The sequence below is a fragment of the Nicotiana sylvestris genome, chromosome 7 (genome assembly GCF_000393655.2).
Source record: "Nicotiana sylvestris chromosome 7, ASM39365v2, whole genome shotgun sequence".
Taxonomy (NCBI): domain Eukaryota; kingdom Viridiplantae; phylum Streptophyta; class Magnoliopsida; order Solanales; family Solanaceae; genus Nicotiana; species Nicotiana sylvestris.
The window spans coordinates 85,034,094-85,048,009 of NC_091063.1; the positions used below are offsets into that span (position 1 = coordinate 85,034,094).

General features: G+C 35.2%; 1 long non-coding RNA gene across 3 annotated transcripts; it reads right to left on the minus strand.

Moving 5' to 3' along the window:
• Window positions 1–7,026: 7,026 nt before the first annotated feature.
• LOC104216833 (uncharacterized) lies at window positions 7,027–12,190 on the minus strand. 3 transcript variants are annotated; one of them, XR_011400945.1, is made up of 12 exons: window positions 12,011–12,181; window positions 11,454–11,536; window positions 11,164–11,246; window positions 10,874–10,956; window positions 10,584–10,666; window positions 10,294–10,376; window positions 10,004–10,086; window positions 9,714–9,796; window positions 9,424–9,506; window positions 8,954–9,216; window positions 7,377–7,501; window positions 7,027–7,293 (listed from the first exon to the last, which is right to left on the minus strand). It is a non-coding gene; the product is annotated as an uncharacterized lncRNA (long non-coding RNA). The 3 variants fall into 3 exon arrangements; XR_011400944.1 differs by having other exon boundaries at window positions 7,377–9,216; window positions 12,011–12,190; XR_011400946.1 differs by lacking the exon at window positions 7,377–7,501 and having other exon boundaries at window positions 12,011–12,179.
• Between the last annotated feature and the right edge of the window lie 1,726 nt (window positions 12,191–13,916).

Sequence of the window (13,916 nt, forward strand, 5' to 3'; positions counted from 1 at the left end):
CCAAAAACAAAAGCTTTAAGCTTTAAATGAAACAACAACCATTAATACTAATTTCAAACAAAGAAAGAAAGCAGTAGATTTTTAGTTTTTATTTTTATTTTTTGAAAGCTTAAATATTTTTCGGAATTTTTCTCTCTTCTATTCTCTGTCCGTTTTTTCTCTCTATCTGTGTGTGTATTTTTTTTCTCGTATCTCTCTCTATTCTCTATGTCTTGTGTTCAAGACTTCTTCTTATAACCCATCCCATAAACCTTTCAATTAATTAAAATCCATATTTTTTCTCTACCCAACCCATTATCTTTTCACTCATCCCCATTACATTAAATAAACATATCACACCACCCCATTATATTTTGTCCCCCATGCTTCATTTAAAATAATGCAAGATTCCCCCTTTAAATTAAATCTTGTCCCCCCTTTATATTAAATAACCATATCACAACCCACCCCATTTTATTTTGTCCCCCATGCTTCATATAAACAATTACAAAATGTACAATTCCTAAACTACCCCTCTGACCCTATTGCAAATTACTATTTTACCCCCGAAAGTACTATAAATTACCAAACTACCCATCAGCTATAACACATCAATTAATCAAACTTAACCAAAATATAGACAATATGATCAATTTCTAACAATGTTCAAACAACAATATGAACACGGATGAACATCATAACAACAATATCACATGAACACGATTTTAACAACATTTCAACAACAAATCACATGAACACAAATTGAACAACAAAGAACAACTAAAATTTGATTGAACAATATTTTAGCAACAAACCTATTTTCGGATTTAAACAACAACAACAAACAAGTATATTTAGATTTCTAACTTCAATCATATTGAACTTAAAATCAACTACTAACAACATTACAACAAACAATTCTTATATTAAACTTTAAACAAGATTATGAGACCAATTCAAGAAATAATCATAAATGGTAAACAAGAAATCAAACTATACAAATTTCGGATTCAAGATCAACCAAACAAAGTATGAACATGAATGAAAATATTCAATAACAATAACAAACAAACTTTGTTCAAACTTCGAATTAAACTTAAACAAAACAAATAAACATATTCAAATCACTAATCTTCAAATAATCAACTAATCTTTCTTAAATTAAATCCAACGAAACTTATAACAAAGATGCATGATCCAAAAATTAAAACCAAAACATAACTTCACATTAAATCACTAAATTAAAACCAACTTCAAAAAATGAATACGAATTAAATCTATATTAACAACAAACAACGGATTTAAACGATTTAAACTAACACCTTTCTACATTAAAACTAAATCCTCTTAAAATTAATAAAACAAACTGAAAATAATTAAATTGAATCTTCAACTTAAATCTAACAACAATATAATTAAACTAACAATTTTTATCTAAAACAAAATAAGAAAAATAAAGCAAACTTATGCTAATTCAAAATCTGAAAATATCAAACAAATTATGGACGTAATAGAACTTAGAATAACTAACCGTGAATGACCAACGACGAACATCGAACGAACTCTAAACGAAACCAACGAACTTGGGCATAAACGGACTTGAAGACGACAAAGAAACAAGCATCATTTGAGGTGAAAGATGAAGAAAAACGCAGCAAGAAGCAGCTGGAACGGAGCAGCAGTAGCGCGATAGAGTTGGGCTTCGATGAAGAAGAAACAGCGGCGTCCATGGATGTCGAGCTCAAGCTTGAGCTCGACGAAGAGGACGAAGGCAGACCCGGCGAGAAGCAGCTGAAGCAGAAACGTGAGCAGCAGCAGCAATGGTGAAGCTGAAGATGCAGCGACGCAGCAACACGACGGAGCGACAGTGGAGCTCGTTTTTGGGCTGGTTTCGAGCAGCTCTCATTGCTGCGTTTTGGAGAACGGAGCAGCTTGGTCGTTTGAACTTGAGGTTGAGAAGATGAAAGTAGAAGGACCTCCATGGATGACGAAGGAACAGCAGTAGCAGCTGCAACGACTGGAAGAAAACGCAGCAACAATGGCGGACGTGAAGCTACTCCAATGGTCGTTTGGTTTCGACAACGGGAAATGGGGGGAAAGCAGCCATGGCTGCTCGTGTTGGGGTCGATGGGACGATGGAGAATGTCGTGTGTGTGTGTGTGTGTGTTGAGGTGGTGGAGGCGTGAGGAAGGGCTGCCATGGATGTGTGCTTGAGAAAGCTTGAGGAAGAAGAAGAAGATAGGAGGGGGGCGGATGGTTTAGCAATTTTTTAGGGTTTTCTTCATTTTGTTTTGTTTTGTTTTGTAAAATGTAAGACAAAAGGGTTTGGGTCTTTTGGGTTATGGACTGGGTCGACCCAGTTCGAAATGGACTGGGTCGTAGGGAAGATTGGGCCATTTTTGGGCCTATGGCTTGAAATCGAAGAAGAGGCCCAATTCCGACTTTCTTTATATTTTCGCTCTTTTTTCTTCTTTTATTTCTCTAAAACTAAATTATAAAAATACTTAAACTATTATTAAGAATTAAATTAAGTTATAAAAGCGCAAATTAACTCCCAATAACAATTAACGCACAATTAAGTAATAATTAAGCATAAAATTGTATATTTGGACATTAAATGCTAAAAATGCAAACGATGCCTATTTTTGTAATTTTTAATTTTTGTAAAACAAATTTAATTACTAACAACTATAGAATTAAATCCTACATGCAAAATGCGACATATTTTTGTATTTTTTATTAATTTATCAAATAAACACGCACAGACAAATACAAATAATTATTCAAAATATCACAAAATTGCACACCAAAGAAAAATCATTTTATTTTTGGATTTTTTGGGAGTAATTCTCATATAGGGCAAAAATCACGTGCTTACAGCTGCCCCTCTTTGCCCGGATACACGAAGGGTTTTCGTGCAAAGATAAAGCGAGCGATTTTTGCCCATCCGAGTACTCCGTGTGAAGCATTTTTTGAAAAAGATTTGACCGAACCTTTGCTTCAAAGGTTTCCTACATATCCTGGGCTAAACAGGAATCAGGTCAATGTAGTTCGAGAAATTTTGGTAGCTGGGACTACCGTTGGACTGCAATGTTACTGTTGTTGCATGCTATTACTACTGCTTACCGATCTCCTTGTTACACCGTGCTTAAAAAAAACAAGAAGCTAGGCTAGAGTACAATTTGTTTTTGTTGCCTTGCTTCCTTGTCTGCTTGCATTTCTTTCGGTGCTTTACTTCTTTTGACACATGTACTTGAGTTTGTACTGTGACCTCTTGTTGCAACCTTCTGTTTCCCGGTGCCGGGGAATTTTATTGTTTCCTGCTGGGGATTCCTATTGTAACCCTCTGTTTTATTGTCCTCTGACTTGATTTTGAAATGTATGCCTCTGTTGGCAATGTCATTACTCCTTATCAACATATCATCCACATATAAGCAAACAATGACTATGTGATTTGTAACATTTTTAATGTACACACACTTATCGCATTCATTTATCTTTATACCATTTGACAATATTGTTTGGTCAAACTTCGCATGCCATTGTTTGAGTGCTTGTTTTAGTCTGTAAAGCGACTTAACAAGTCTACATACCTTCTTTTCTTTACCTGGAACCACAAACTCTTCAGGTTGTTCCATGTAAATTTCTTCCTCCAAATCTCCATTTAAGAAGGTCGTTTTAACGTCCATTTGATAAATTTCAAGACCATATACCGCAGCTAATGCTACTAACATTCGTATGGATGTAATTCTTGTAACTGGAGAGTATGTATCAAAATAGTCAAGATCTTCTCGTTGTCTATATCCTTTGACCACAAGTCTTGCCTTCTATTTGTCAATAGTACCATCATCTTTCATTTTCCTCTTAAAAATCCATTTAGAAACCAATGGTTTATTGCCTGGAGGAAGATCAACCAATTCCCATGTATGATTGTTCATTATGGATTCTATTTCACTATTGGCTGCCTCTTTCCAAAATAATGATTCGGAAGAAGACATAGCTTCTTTAAATGTTCGAGACTCATTTTCTAATAAGAAAGTCACAAAATTTGGTCCAAATGAAGTAGACATTCTTTGACGTTTACTATGCCTTGGATCCTCCTAATTAAACGTATTGTAACGACCCGACCGGTCATTTTAAGAATTAACGATCTGATCCTCTATTAACTGCTTTTTCCGTGTTATTTTCTGCTATTGTGAGTTGTCGAGAGGAATCGTTTGGAGTTTCGGAGTGTTTTGGGACACTTAGTTCCTAAATGAGAGCTTAAGCTTTAGAATTTGGACCGTAATCGGAGTAGTGTGAAGATGGCCTCGGAATAGAATTCTGTTGGTTCCGTCAGCTCCGTTGGGTATTTTGGGCTTAGGGGCGTGTTCAGATTGTGTTTTGGAGGTTCGTAGCTTAATTAGGCTTGAAATACCGAAAGTCAAATTTTTGAAGTTTTCGGTTCGATAGTGAGATTTTGATGTCGAGGTCAAAATAGAATTCCGGAAGTTGGAGTAGGTGCGTTGTGTTATTTGGGACGTGTGTGCAAAATTTCAGGTCATTCGGACGAGGTTTGATAGACTTTTTGATCGAAAGCGGAAATTGAAAGTTTTGGAATCTTTAGGCTTGAATCCGAGGGTGTTTTGATGATTCGATGTTGTTTTGAGTGTTCTGAAGATTTGGTACAAGTTTGAATATGAGTATATGACTTGTTCATATTTTTGGTTGAGGTCCCGAGGACCTCGGAATGATTTCGGAAGATTGTCGGAAGAATTGGGAGTTTGTTGGAGCAGCTTCAGCTGCTGAACTTCTGTCATAACCGCACGTGCGGATTAGGGTCTGCAGGTGCGTGATCGCAGAAGCATGGGAGAAGCCGCAGATGCTGCCATGCGCTAGAGGACTAGAAGTCGCAGGTGCGAGAGGTTGGTCTCGCAGGTGCGATAAGCTAATCGCAGGTGCGGCCCCAGTGCAATAAGTGAATTCCGCAAATGCGCACCTAGGACCGCAGGTGCGGGTCGTCAAGTGCGAGAAAAAGGCCGCAGGTGCGGAAACCCTAGGCCAGAACCTATATAAGGGTTCTTTTGCGATTTTCAGATCTATTTCACCATTTTTATCCGGGATTGAAGCTTTTTGGGAGATTTTTGATAGATAGTTCAAGGGAGCTTCGAGGAGGTAAGATTTTTGGAACCAAAACTCGTTTATATGGTGTTATTTCACTGATTTGGCAAGGAATTTATGGAAAATGATGGTTAAAATTGGGGGTTTAAGGTTTGAAATTGGAGACTTCGATTTAGGGATTTGAGGGGTTGTTTGTGGTCCGATTTTGATGTATTTGGTATGTATAAACTCGTGAGAGTGTAAGGATTCTAGTTTTGCAAATTTTATCCGATTCCGAGACGTGGGCCCGAGGGACTTTTTGGGTGATTTTCTTAATTTCATGTGTTAGCTTCGAATTAAATAGTTAAATTAGTTAGTTGAAGTTATATTTACATTATGCAATTACCTTGAATAGATTTGGGCCATTTGGAGTCGGGTACTCGTGGCAAGAACGTGATTTCGAGTTGATTGAGCTGGTTCGAGGTAAGTGGTTTGCCTAACCTTGTGTGGGGGAACTCCTATTAGAATTTGGTATTTTGTTATATGAGTGTCGTGTACGTGAGGTGACCAGTGCGTACACGTGCTAATTGTTGAAAATCCCATTTTCATTAAGCTAATACCTATATTTTCTTGTAATTTAGCAAATACTTGTACTCGAAGCCTCTTGTTTAGATTAGGAAAAACATATCTACGTGGCTTAATTGTCTTACCTGCCTTAATTGCCTACTTGTACTCTGTGCAGTATGTTAGGGTAGAAATTCCTGTCTAATTCTTGAATAGAACTGTATACTTTCTGAGATGGTTGTGTGTTTACTTTGGGAATGTGGGACGATATTTCGGGAGATTCCTCTGCTTGTTTACTTTGGGACTATGGATTGGTATTCCGGTAGATCCCCCTACACATTTATGATTGGGACTACGGGAGATCACCCGATAGATTCCCCGTACAGGATATTTACTTTAAGACTACGGATTGATATTCCGTGAGTTTCCTTTGCACATTTATGATTTAGACTATGGGACGATATCCCTGGAGACCCTCTATACATTTACGTTTGGGACTACGGGACGATATTTCGGGAGATCCCCTATTACTATTTCTGTGTACTGCGTTATATTCTTTTCTGTGATTTTATTCGTTATAGCATGTTAGCATTTTAATTATATTGTCGTATTCTATACTGTTTTACCTTGTTGTTCATTTATAATCAGTATGGCCTTGACCTTCCTCGTCAATACTCGACCGAGGTTAGGCTTGGCACTTAGTGAGTACAGCTGTGGTGTACTCATGCCCTTCCTGCGCATGTTTTTCGTGTGCAGATCCAGGTTCTTCGGCTCAGCCATACCATTAGTGAGGCGAGGCTATCTTCAGAGACTTCGAGGTATATCTGCCGCGTTCACAGACCGAGGAGTCCCTCTCTATTCTCCCTTCTAGCTTTAGCTCTCCTGTAGTTACTTTTGTTTAGACATTCTGGAGTTAGAACACATGGGTCACAACTCACCCATCCAACTTGACCCAAATATTTACAATGTTATCAACTATATGAAAATGAGAGGAAAAAGTTTAATCCACCCCCCCCCCTCCCCGGCTCACCCCATGAACTGAAAGCCCACTGCATTGTTTAATTAACTCAAATCATTAAAATTTATTTCCAGTTGGCTTAATAAATCATAGATCTTAACCGGCTAAATTTTGAATTTTGTTATCAAACAATGTGATAAATTTTAATCCCTATGTTTGTCGTTTGATTATAAATTAAAAAATAACAAGAAAATAACAACTTGTACACCAACATGTCAGCTTAGCATTTAAGACCTTAGTATAGTATTTTTATCCATGCACATGATATCACCAAATTCTATGTCTATACACTAAGCCGAATCTCCCAGATATCATCGCAGCTCACAAATTACCTCAAATCAAAGCAAAATAAATTTTACTAAAACCAAGAAAAGAAGCTACCGAGAGAAAGAGAACAGTGGCTCACCAAGAATCAAAAACTTTTTACAAATGAATGAGAGTTCTGGAGATACCATTCATCTCCAAATTCTATAGCAAAATATCAGAAAGTATCGAAACTTATATCTTATTATAGATCAACAATCCATATTTATAAATTCATATTAGCTCGGGCCTCTGCATCCTTGCTCTACATCCACAATTCTAAGTAAAGATTGTAGCGGTAATTTTCTTCATATCTATTGCAATGTCCTCCTTTTCAGAATCATCACAAGCTAAAAATAAGAAAATTTAGAAAATTGTCAAACTACAAGAAAGTTCATAAAATAAAATACACATGATACTAATTATAATGTACCTTGATGCCCATAAATCCAATCTCTAGAGCACAACTTAGCTTATGCATTCACCGGTAGAATAGAACTTTGGAATTTGCCAATAACTCGACCACCAACACTAAAGGCCAACTCAGATGCAACTGTGCTGATATGTATACTTAACAGGTCACGAGAGAGTTCAGGACACTTACTCCTATTATCTTTCCAAAATGTAAGCACGTCTAAATTTTCATTTCCTTTGCAAACTAATACATGCTCTTCCAAGTATAAATCCAACTGTGTCTTTTCTAAACTATACTCAGACAGACTTTCAAACATGTCAAATTCATCCATTTCGTCCATTATTTCATCATAACATCCATGACTACTACATCCAACAATTCCAACATCAGATATTGTCATGTATTCTTTAAACAACCTATGCAAATTATCCTCAACAATCTTAACTTTTTCATTGCAAGTCAAGGATCAAGTTTTGCTTCTCAAAACTTTATCAATTTTAACTTATATCGAGGATCAAGGGCGATCGCCATAGAAGCAATTGGACTACAGTCGTCTTGCCAAGATTTTGTAAATTTCTTCTCTATTTCCATAGCCATCGCCTTAATATTAGGATCCTCGCTACCTATCTCTTCCTTTATTAACATATGAATCTTCCAAACTTTATGAAAATATAAATTGGCGGTAGGATAATGGCTCCCAGAAAATAGTGTAGTAATTTCATAAAAAGACCTTAAAAACTTAGCAATTGTTTCAACTTTAACCCAATCCTCATCTGAAGGGCAACATGTAAAAATTTTGTCAAGTATCTCGAAGTCAGAAAATACTCGACGATAAGGAAAAGCGCTTACAAGCATCAAATATGTATAGTTCCACTTTGTAGACACATCTTGGCGCACTTTTCCCGTCATCTTTAAACCAAGATTCTTGATACACTCAACAAATTTTACAATCCATGACTCAGAACCATTAATATATTTTATATTTCTCTAATGTTAAAAATAGCACCCTCTATTATTTTCAAACCTGCTTTAACAATCAAATTCAAAATATGATTTGCACACCTAATATGGACAAAGTCTCCATTACAAAGCAAAGAATCCATTAGTTTAAAATGCAAATCAAGCAACCCACAACACCATCATTATAACTTGCATTATCTAAAGTTATAGAAAATATTTTCTTTTCAATTCCCCACTCTTTCAACAGATTAATCAACTTTGGACCAAAATTAGCACCACTATGAGGAGGAGACATATGACGAAAGATTAAAACTCTCTTTTGTAAAACCCAATCCAAATCAACATCGTGTGCAATAACACAAATATATTCATTTGATGTAATTGATGACCATAAATAAGATGTCAAACTAATTCTATTTTGAATAGCTTCAAGCTCATTTTTTACCATCTCTTTTGTACCATGATATAAGTTAAGCACATCAACTTTTGCGGTATTTCTTGAAATGGTTTTAACCGCATGATTCAAGAACGCATGCACTTCTCTAATCCCTTCATATTATAACTAAATGGCAAGTTATGTCTAACTATAGCCTTGACTATAACTTCATCATATTCCTTATGCTCAATTGGCGTACCTTGCTTTGATGCTTCAATCTTGTGCTTAGCTAGATGCCGCTTTAAATTTGTTGTTCTAGCTTTTGAGTCAACCAAAAATATTATCCAGCATTTCTTACATTTAGCTCTAAGTCTATTATCTGGATTTGTATCCAATGGCAACTTCTCATAGAAATCCCAAACAACAGAAGTAGTATTACGTTATCTTTTTGAACTTGAAACACTTATTTCATTGGACTCTACATCATCATGCTCCATCGACATCTTCTTACAAAATGAGATCCTACAGTAGATTAAATACCATAAAATTAGTTATTATTGTTGTATTGGAGAACAATAAGTCCGTTAATATGAAACAGAGGGAAAACAAGAGTTTGCAAGATGTAGAATAAGGGCAGCTCAAAGCCAAGATTAAATCTGTGAACCAAAAATATTATGATTGCCAATGGCAACTTCTCATAGAAATCCCAAACAACAGAAGTAGTATTACGTTATCTTTTTGAACTTGAAACACTTATTTCATTGGACTCTACATCATCATGCTCCATCGACATCTTCTTACAAAATGAGATCCTACAGTAGATTAAATACCATAAAATTAGTTATTATTGTTGTATTGGAGAACAATAAGTCCGTTAATATGAAACAGAGGGAAAACAAGAGTTTGCAAGATGTAGAATAAGGGCAGCTCAAAGCCAAGATTAAATCTGTGAACCAAAAATATTATGATTGCCAATGGCAACTTCTCATAGAAATCCCAAACAACAGAAGTAGTATTACGTTATCTTTTTGAACTTGAAACACTTATTTCATTGGACTCTACATCATCATGCTCCATCGACATCTTCTTACAAAATGAGATCCTACAGTAGATTAAATACCATAAAATTAGTTATTATTGTTGTATTGGAGAACAATAAGTCCGTTAATATGAAACAGAGGGAAAACAAGAGTTTGCAAGATGTAGAATAAGGGCAGCTCAAAGCCAAGATTAAATCTGTGAACCAAAAATATTATGATTGCCAATGGCAACTTCTCATAGAAATCCCAAACAACAGAAGTAGTATTACGTTATCTTTTTGAACTTGAAACACTTATTTCATTGGACTCTACATCATCATGCTCCATCGACATCTTCTTACAAAATGAGATCCTACAGTAGATTAAATACCATAAAATTAGTTATTATTGTTGTATTGGAGAACAATAAGTCCGTTAATATGAAACAGAGGGAAAACAAGAGTTTGCAAGATGTAGAATAAGGGCAGCTCAAAGCCAAGATTAAATCTGTGAACCAAAAATATTATGATTGCCAATGGCAACTTCTCATAGAAATCCCAAACAACAGAAGTAGTATTACGTTATCTTTTTGAACTTGAAACACTTATTTCATTGGACTCTACATCATCATGCTCCATCGACATCTTCTTACAAAATGAGATCCTACAGTAGATTAAATACCATAAAATTAGTTATTATTGTTGTATTGGAGAACAATAAGTCCGTTAATATGAAACAGAGGGAAAACAAGAGTTTGCAAGATGTAGAATAAGGGCAGCTCAAAGCCAAGATTAAATCTGTGAACCAAAAATATTATGATTGCCAATGGCAACTTCTCATAGAAATCCCAAACAACAGAAGTAGTATTACGTTATCTTTTTGAACTTGAAACACTTATTTCATTGGACTCTACATCATCATGCTCCATCGACATCTTCTTACAAAATGAGATCCTACAGTAGATTAAATACCATAAAATTAGTTATTATTGTTGTATTGGAGAACAATAAGTCCGTTAATATGAAACAGAGGGAAAACAAGAGTTTGCAAGATGTAGAATAAGGGCAGCTCAAAGCCAAGATTAAATCTGTGAACCAAAAATATTATGATTGCCAATGGCAACTTCTCATAGAAATCCCAAACAACAGAAGTAGTATTACGTTATCTTTTTGAACTTGAAACACTTATTTCATTGGACTCTACATCATCATGCTCCATCGACATCTTCTTACAAAATGAGATCCTACAGTAGATTAAATACCATAAAATTAGTTATTATTGTTGTATTGGAGAACAATAAGTCCGTTAATATGAAACAGAGGGAAAACAAGAGTTTGCAAGATGTAGAATAAGGGCAGCTCAAAGCCAAGATTAAATCTGTGAACCAAAAATATTATGATTGCCAATGGCAACTTCTCATAGAAATCCCAAACAACAGAAGTAGTATTACGTTATCTTTTTGAACTTGAAACACTTATTTCATTGGACTCTACATCATCATGCTCCATCGACATCTTCTTACAAAATGAGATCCTACAGTAGATTAAATACCATAAAATTAGTTATTATTGTTGTATTGGAGAACAATAAGTCCGTTAATATGAAACAGAGGGAAAACAAGAGTTTGCAAGATGTAGAATAAGGGCAGCTCAAAGCCAAGATTAAATCTGTGAACCAAAAATATTATGATTGCCAATGGCAACTTCTCATAGAAATCCCAAACAACAGAAGTAGTATTACGTTATCTTTTTGAACTTGAAACACTTATTTCATTGGACTCTACATCATCATGCTCCATCGACATCTTCTTACAAAATGAGATCCTACAGTAGATTAAATACCATAAAATTAGTTATTATTGTTGTATTGGAGAACAATAAGTCCGTTAATATGAAACAGAGGGAAAACAAGAGTTTGCAAGATGTAGAATAAGGGCAGCTCAAAGCCAAGATTAAATCTGTGAACCAAAAATATTATGATTGTGAATTTGTACAATCCTGTTTTCAATCATGTATTCAGAAGCGTTGAAGCAGATCATTTGAGCACTACTTTTCAATGAAATTTGCAATACAAGATTTGAAGTAAATGTGAATGGCATTACTGTAGAGAGTCAAAGCCAATATAACTAGATGGTCAAAGCCAATGAAATTTCACTCCTGTCTTGTTATTTAACCGACAATGTCAACAAAGCCAATATAACCCACAAGTGCACAAACGCACAAACAAGAAACAAAGGCTAAAGCGAATGTTGTTTGATAGGTATTATTTGTTAAGTCATTTCCTTGCAAAACACTCACCTTATCTGATGGCCAAAATTCGAGATCCAGAGAAATCCCCAACAAAGCGTTCGCCGGAGAGAAGGAAGTCGCTAGAGAAAAGGAAGTCGTCGGAGATCGTTTTTGAAGTTCAGAGAGACAGCGTTGTTTTTGAGTGCAAAGAGACTCAAAGAGAAAGCATCTGTCTTGGGTTTAGGTTTTGGGAGTTTGACGGGTCAATTTGGGCACCTAAACGGGTTACTGTTGGGCTAATTATTTTTACGGGTTTAAATTGGCTCAGACCAAAACGACCCATCAATTAAATTCTTTCATGTCCAACCCATTATTTGCTGGGTTAGTTGGGCTTGGGCTCAAAATGCCACCCCTAGTATCCGAGATTGTGAATTATTTTCTTCGAGGATAGAACAGATTACACTCACTAATGTAGTGGTACTTCAAACCCCAGTGACAATGAACGCAAAGAACAGTGTAAATCTCATATACTATTTTCTTTTTCTGTTAAAACAATGTAGAAAGAAGAAGGAGAAATCAAAATTTTCGTAAGGAAAATATGAGGGAATGGTCTTCTATTTATAGCCAACAGGTTGGGTTTAAATGAAAAGGTACAACTCTTCAGAAGGTCTGTTATGACTGTTCATGCAAAACGGTCATGGCTAATTACGCAAAATAAAAAGGGAATTCAAAATGTGGAGGAAAAATTTTCCCTTACAAAAACGGCTAATTTGGATTAAATAATATTACGTTAATCTTTAATATTAACAAATAAATTTGGTCCAAAAAATCAATCAATCAATCGATCCGAAGCCAAAGCTGAAGCCGAGCCGAGCGAGCGACGACGAGGGCACGAGGAGTGCCTTTCTCAATACTCTAAGAGCTAGAAGAAGTGCAATTGTATATATACCCATCAAAAGTCTTTTTCTCCTCTAATATGGGACAATGTCCCTTTGTCAAGGAGGAAAAATAAAAAAATAAAAATCCCTTCATTTCCCATTCACCTTCTTTTAAGCTCTAAGAAGCTTAAATCCAACAGAATTACCTATTCCAACCAGAGATATCTCACCATTATATCAGACACCTCTAAGTGATAGTACTTTTTCAGTTCTAACTATATCCTAAATTTTATCTAAAAAAATAAAGAAATAATTTTTGAAAGGGACATTTACCTATCTATACTACATTATAAATTTATTTACCCTTCTTAGAGAGATTATCACTTAATTACATTAGCATATACAATTTACCATTTATACACGGAATAATGTGTTAAATTCCAATCTTACTCATTTTCTATCCCTTTCTTCCTTCCCCAAATTCAAATAGGATAGTTATTTGCTGCAACATAAAAGTTTCACCAAACAGCTTTCAGTAAAATTCCAACATAATCATTGCTACTATCGGCACTAGTTTCCTCTGCATTTGTATCAGCTACGGTCTTCTTTTTGGACAATCCAAAACCTTGTGCATAATTTTCCCTTTGCATAATAAAATTAAAATTGAAACCTTATCAAATAATAACGCCTCTAAAGTAAGAAAGAGTCTTATAAATGAAACCTTGAGTACGTTGAGCTACACGACTAATTAATAACAGATTCCTAAACTCTTAAACTATTGGTATTAGAAATTCGACTGTGCATGACAATTTGTTTGGATTTTGCAAAATTATTTTTTTTGTTTGGATTGGACTTTATTGCAAATGATTGAGAATATCCTTTGAGTTTATATCTCAATTTTAAGTAAATTTGGCGAAGATTCGAGGTGGTTTTGGTTGGAATTTCAAATTGAAACTCGAAAAAGAAGACAAAATAAATTGTATATATTTTGTATGTCGAGTGTAGAAACGGTATACAAAATATCTACAACTTACATAATTGTATACCAGTTATATATAAATTGTATGTAAATTATAGTTTTGAGCGGATTTTGTACA